Here is a 6,292-nt window from a genome sequence, read left to right as displayed (position 1 = left end):
TCCGCTGTAGAGGCTTTTTAGGGTACAATCGATAAAAACAAAAATGTTATGAATGATCGAGTTAACAGCTACATACCAAGATGCATGCAAGCATCTATAAATACTAAAACCCTAAATATTAAATCACGGATTGACAAGCCTAATCCGGATACAAAATTGGGCTAAGAAACGAGCCCAACATGCAACACATCTTAAACCCAACAATCTCCCCCTTTGCATCAATTGGGGCGAGACCTCACTTCGGCTTACTTGCACCTGCGACACCAGCTTTCTTCACAGTCTTGAACAAGCATGGAATAATGGCCAGAAGTGTTTGTCGGAAATGAATATACTAGTTGATCATGTCGTTGAAGTATTTCTTATCACTTTCAGAATTCTGCTTGCATCGATTGATGATTCCCAAAACATGCTCCAAGCAGGAAGTGGTGTAAAGATGTTTGTCAGCCAAAGCGAATAAGCATTTCTGACCTTCTGCCCTGGTGAACATGACTGAGTTTCGCTTTGGGTCAATCTTCCCCATCTGCATTCTATTCAAATCGCTTGCAGAACCAACTGGAGTGATAGCAGGCTTCTTTCTGAGGACATTTGCAACTTCTTGATCCAACATGGCAACGTCCAAAATGTAGCACACCAACATCCTTTTGAAATGATCTATGATCGGCCCATATTCCATATCATTGATGAGGAGAATGTTGTGCATGATTATCCAGTCATGAGGATTTAGATTGGGAAGATCAGCTAGAGAGATGGCATGTTCGGTTTTGTCAGACCCCCTCAAGACCTTGAATCTGACATTTGTGAAGTTACCCTCCCGAACGGGTTTGAGGACCCGAACGTTGATAATCTTCTGTGCACTCCCTGTCTGATACTGAGGTTGAGCAATCCTTAGACAGAAATCGATAAGTTCCCTATCAACCTTCGGGTGAGGATGAGGGACTTCAGCTACGTGGGAGAATGCATGAAAGATAAAAGCCTTTCGGGTCAAGGGCATGTCAAATTGAGAATCAACCGAATTGACCCAGTCCAAGGAGATCACGAGTTAAAGTCAAAGGGTGTTGGGGGACTCAATAGCTTCTTTGACAAGCTCTTCAAGAGCCCAAGGAGGAAATAGGGTTTTTCGACTTTCAAGGAGATCATGAGACTCCTTTATCCTCCTTTCATTAGCTTTAGCCTCCTTAGCAATCTGAGCATTTGTATCAAGCTCCATCTCCCTGACCTGTTTCTTCAGAATGCCAGCAATAGTTTCTTTATCCTCACTTTCATCACTGTGATTGAGAACCTGTTTGTCGTTGTCTTGAACACTCAAACCTGATGCAAGAACAGTTGTTGGTTTGGTTGCTCTAGGAGGAACTAATGAAGAGACTGGAAGTTGTTGAGATTGAGCTTTGGAAATAGGAGGAGGTTAAGATTGAGTTGTGCCCTTTGAAGTCTTTTCTCCCCCTTGTTTCGGATGAGCCACCTGCTCAGGAAGCCCCTCAGTGCGGCTAAGCAGGGCAATGGCAGGGGCAAGCTTCTCAACAAGAGTTCGCCTTACCGAGTAGTTGAGAATCGGATCATGGACTTCAATAATATTGGAGAGAGCTCTGTGGACATCCGAAACACAACATTGAATCACAGCTTTCTCCGACCGAAGAGAGTCGACCTCCTTCTCTGCTTGGTAGAGTTGATGACTTGTAAGTTGGAGCTCAGATGTTTTGCGAGCAAGTTTACCCTTTGAAGAAGATTCTGTGGCAAGGGTTTGCTGGAATTTGAGCAGACGATCTTCAACGGAAGACTGGAAAGATTGGTTGTCTTCTTTGACGGTTTGATGAAGACTGGCGAAGTACTGTTTTTCTGTTTGTAGGGAAGTGGCCAGCTTCTCCACAACCGAATGAACCTTTTTGGCATTAGGTTCGGCTGCCCCCTACAAAGACTCCAGAAAGATGTTAGCATCTTGAAATAGTTTTTCGACTTTTTCGGTCGCCGCAGCACAAGCCTTTGTAGATTTTTCAATAGCAGTCGTAGCGGAGTTGATTGAGGCTTCGTGTGCTTTGGTGAAAGTATCCACCATCCCCTTAATGGAAGCTTCCGAGATATGTGACTTTGAGGAAGAGGAGGAAGCGACGAGATTATCAATCTTCTCGTGGAGTTCCTTGATGTGTTTTTTGGTGATAGGATCATCATCATCATCATCATCACTTTAAAACTGGTAGCAGCTGTAGTAAATGGAATCGAAGGTCATATCTTCCCCTCATAGAAATGTCTCGGTTTCAGCTGAGTGAGTGAGAGATAAGGGTGTAGTGGATGGTCCAGTAGTGGGAGTAGGTTCGGGTGCTGAAGTTGGTTCGGGTGTAGGTGTATGTTCGGGTGCTGAAGTACGATCCCCCGTATCAGATACGTTGGTTCGAACTCTAGTGGTTGTTGTTTTGGTGGCTTCATAGAAAATAGGTGGTGGTATAGGAATAGAAGTGGGTGGAATGTGAGTAAAGGTAGTTATGGGGGGAATAGAAATAGAGGAGGTTACGGTGGGAATGGAAATAGATATAGTAATAGGTGGAGAAGATATAGTTTCAGTGACAACAGGTACCTCATGAATAGGAGAACGGGGAGGAGAGTTGCCTCGAATCGACTCTTCAGATTTTGAACCTTCATCGTCTGAATCACTCGATGAAGAAGCAAGAACAAGTTTACGCTTCAGTTGTGTTTTCTTCTTCTTCAGTGGAGGAGATTGGGCTGCTTTTGTCAACTTTCGCTTCTTAGGAGTAGGGCCTTTCGCTCCTTTTGTAGCTTTCTTGATTTTCCCCTTCTCTGTTTTCTTACCCCTGGTGGCAGGTTTGTCTGCATCATTAATAGACTGCAGCATCTCAGGTGTCAACTCTCTCGGATCCGAAGGAGGAAACTCCTTGTAGATTTTGAAGATCCTGCTCTCCTTGGATACACCAGCGTACATGGACTCTGGAATTGAGCCAACAAAAATAAATTTGGAGGGATCAGTCACAATAATCTTGGTGGTATGAAACACACCCACCAAGGAGAGAGGAGAGTTGGCCATAGTGGGTACATGATATTTATCCATAGCCCATTTGGTGATGATCGTCCAAAACCTAGCATAAGATATTTCAGTGTGCCGAGAGGTAGAGCCAAGGCTTTGAATCAACTGTTGCCACAGGACCGAGCCGTAATCAAGGTTGATCCCATTGTACAGACCATAAAGGATGGTCATGAATAATCAGCTGGCTCCATCATAACCTGCACTCCGCTCAGATAAACCCTGGAATCGGATCGTGAAAAAGCCGTTCCATTGAGGAGGAAGGCATGACTTCTTGAACTTTGTCACCGTCATAAGGATTTCTGTGTATCCAATGTTATAAAACATGGAAAAGAGTTGACCCACAATGATTGAATCAGGGTTAACCCTCGATTCATTAGGTTCAAAACCGAGAAGCCAGCAAAATCGCTGCTTGGAGATGGAGGATTTGTTGTCAAGAATTTCGAAGTAGATACGATCAACAGATTTGTCGTAGTGAGCGGTGGAGAAAACCTGTGAGAGACATTCCATCGGTACGATTTCAACCTTAGAGAGTGCGAGAATTAGTGGAGAGTATTTGAGACACTCCACTATCGGATACATAAATGCATCATAGGATATTGGGTTGAGATCGATGACCATGCTTTGCTGTGGTCAGATTGGAAGAATGGTAGATCGGGAAGAGGTTTCATTGACTGAGGAGGAATCTGCCATTGTTGAACGCTTCATAAAGGCACCAAGGCCGGCCCTTTATTGAATTGAGATTCGGATATGGTTATTATGTTATTGTTTGATATGTCTGCATCCTGGTAGCTAGGATGGTATATGCTGGAGTCCTAGTTAAGGTCCGTTTCCCAATATGTAGAGTGATGCTATGCTAGTGAGCGGTTCGGTCGGTAACCTGGTTAGGGTGATGATATGCTATGTGATCTGCTTGCTCGGTTTGATTGACTATGACTGTTATATGATTGTATGTTATGTGCACATGGTTGTTTGGACTGGAGATGGGTTGAGGCGGGTCCTGCTCTGTGCTGTAGGCCAAGATACCCAGGGCGGACCGGTTATTCCGAAGGCCCAGCGAGCGGTCCGGATAGGCTGTAGGCCCCACGAGGGCGGACCAGACGTGCCGAGGCTCGGAGAGTGGACCAGACCGACTGATGGCACGTTGCGGGCGGACCAGTCACGTTGTAGACTTAGAGAGTGGACCAGGGGGGTTGAAGGCCCAGTGCGGGCGGACCAACCACACTGTAGACTCGAAGGGCATGATTAGACTCGTAGGATGGATCTGGTGGACTGAAGGTCGGATACGGCGGACCAGTCACACAGTAGTCCCGATATGTATGGCTGTTCTATGTTCTGTTATGTTATGTATGTTTTTTATGCTATGGGCCAGAAGGCAATATGTTTGGGACCGGAAGGTCTTAGCCTGGAAGGGCGTATATGTAGTTGGTATTTTGGGGGTATCTCACTAAGCTTTCGGGCTTATAGTTGTGGTTTAATGTTTTTCAGGTTCTTTAGGAGACTGTGGCTAGGCGAAGGCGTGATCGTACAGCTCCTCATGATTTTGTAGCAATGCGATTCTGGGAATACTCTAAATGATTTGTATTGAAAACCTTTTTGTAAATAATTTAATGAAATCGGGTTGTTTTTGAAAAATTTAAATTGGTTGCATTTTTCGGTCGTTACAGATAGCTTAGGCCTTAAGCAGTCCAATGAACCTTCTAGAATAAGGTCCCTTTGGACGAAACTGGATGCCCAAGCCTCCAACATTTCGTCCACCCTTATTCCTTAGGTTTTCCCAGCCTAAATTTAACTATCATACATTTGACAGTTTTAGTCCCTTTTATTTAATTAATTTCTTTTAGTCACAAAATGAATTTTTTATTAATTTTTGACTAATATTAATAAACAATATGATTTCTCCTTTAATATATTAATCTCATAATATATATTAGTAAATCATAATTAATCCTCTTTCTTCATAAATTATCCTATCAAGTTGCTTTGGTGAATGCAACCCAAAATGACCATGCACAACCGGGTCAAGTACATACTAAATATAGTTATGGACTTAGACAATAATCCAACACATACTTGGGATGAAATGACCATTTCATCCCCCCACCCCCCCTTCCTGACCCATCAAGGCCCAAACTATAAATTCAATGAAAGCCCATCAATGACCCAATTTTTCAAATTCGGCCTAAACCCTTACGTGGGACTACCCTCTAGAACCCATTATGTACTTCATAACCCCAAAGCTTAACCATGGTTAAAGTCAAGTCAAGGTCAAAGTCAACATCCAAATCAAAGTCAAAGTTAATGCTCCGAGTTGACTTAAGTCGTCGAGTTATCCTTTAACTCGGCGAGTTCCCATAAACCACAAAATCGTGATACTAAGAATCAACTCGTCGAGTTCTCCCTTAACTCGTCGACTTCTTTCTTTTTTAGCAGAATCGGGGCATACTTACATCAACTCGTCGAGTTCCTTCTTGAACTCGTCGAGTTCTTCACTCTGTTAACCATTCTTAATGCATTAAGCTATTTCTCTGGAGTCCAATAGCTCTGAACCTTAGTTCCTTTCCATTATGACGCCTAGAAGAGTAAAGTTTCCAACTTTACCCTCAGGAACCATCTACTAAGCTTAAAACTCACACCCTAGTTTTTTTAAAGGGGGTCTTGACCCATTAAGCCCTTAAACTCAGACTACAACCCACCAATATACATATCTGATGTCCTAAGGTGGATAATTTACGTAAATTTTCCAACTTTACGTTCATGTATGCTAGAAACACCCACAAATGTTTATTTCTGGCTTCACAATGGACATGTTGCATGAATGGGACATGTATGCCATTAAGGTTTGCAACTTTAAGCCTCCATAGGTCATAAAAGGGTCAGATTTATCCCATTAACCCCTGTAACCTCTTCTCTTCGGACCATTTGATTAAAGCCCCAAAACCCAAGCTAAAACTTCATGAAAAGAGATGTAGTAAGTTATATGTCAATGCAGCGAATTTGTACCTTAAAGTTGTAGCTCTTGATGAAGGGTTTCTGGATCTAGAGTCACTCCTCCAAGCTATGTGCTTCCCTCTTCATGTCTCCTTCAGGAATCACCAACAAGTACTCTTTATGAACTCACAACACTAAAAATTTGTGTTAGGGTCTCGAGGTTAAGGTCTTGGACGATGGAGCTGGAAATAAGGCCAAACCCTAGAGCTTAAGTTGTTTAAATAGGGTGCAAAGTCCCGATTTTGGGGTTTCCCAAACCCAGTCTAACTCATC

This window comes from Lactuca saligna, chromosome 8, assembly GCF_052625555.1.
Source record: "Lactuca saligna cultivar CGN05327 chromosome 8, ASM5262555v1, whole genome shotgun sequence".
NCBI classification, from domain to species: domain Eukaryota; kingdom Viridiplantae; phylum Streptophyta; class Magnoliopsida; order Asterales; family Asteraceae; genus Lactuca; species Lactuca saligna.
Note: the sequence above shows the minus strand (reverse complement) of the source record.